Raw genomic sequence first — 484 nt, 5'->3', positions numbered from 1 at the left:
CACAGTCAGCACGTCGGAACGAAGAAAAGTCGACGAATAAGACTTCGTAAAGTCAAACGTCGGGAAGTGAAAGGTCGAAAAATTGATAGTGATCGCTGCCATATCGATTTGAGTTCAACTGAGTCAGTGACAAATTGTCACTATTAGTTTACATCTGAGTGAGTGACAAATCAGTGACAAATTTGCATATTCTGACCCCAAACGATAGACCGTATTCAATATAAATCATGATAAATGGCGGCCAAGAAAATATTCTTTTGTCTTTGAGCTATAATCATCCTCACTCCCCTCACTTTGGAGCGAAAGTTCCTTTGAATTTTGTCCGTGCTAACCAGGCTAGTCAGGGATGATTAGCATAAAAACAAAAGACTAATTTCTTGACCGCCATTTATGAATACGCTCTATACGCGACGCGTATCCACGACTGAAAAAACCAACTCTGCAAAGTGTAGACTGCAATGAGCGAGGAACACGTTCTTTAGAA

This window comes from Montipora capricornis, chromosome 10, assembly GCF_036669925.1.
Source record: "Montipora capricornis isolate CH-2021 chromosome 10, ASM3666992v2, whole genome shotgun sequence".
In the NCBI taxonomy this organism is placed as follows: Eukaryota; Metazoa; Cnidaria; class Anthozoa; order Scleractinia; family Acroporidae; genus Montipora; species Montipora capricornis.
Note: the sequence above shows the minus strand (reverse complement) of the source record.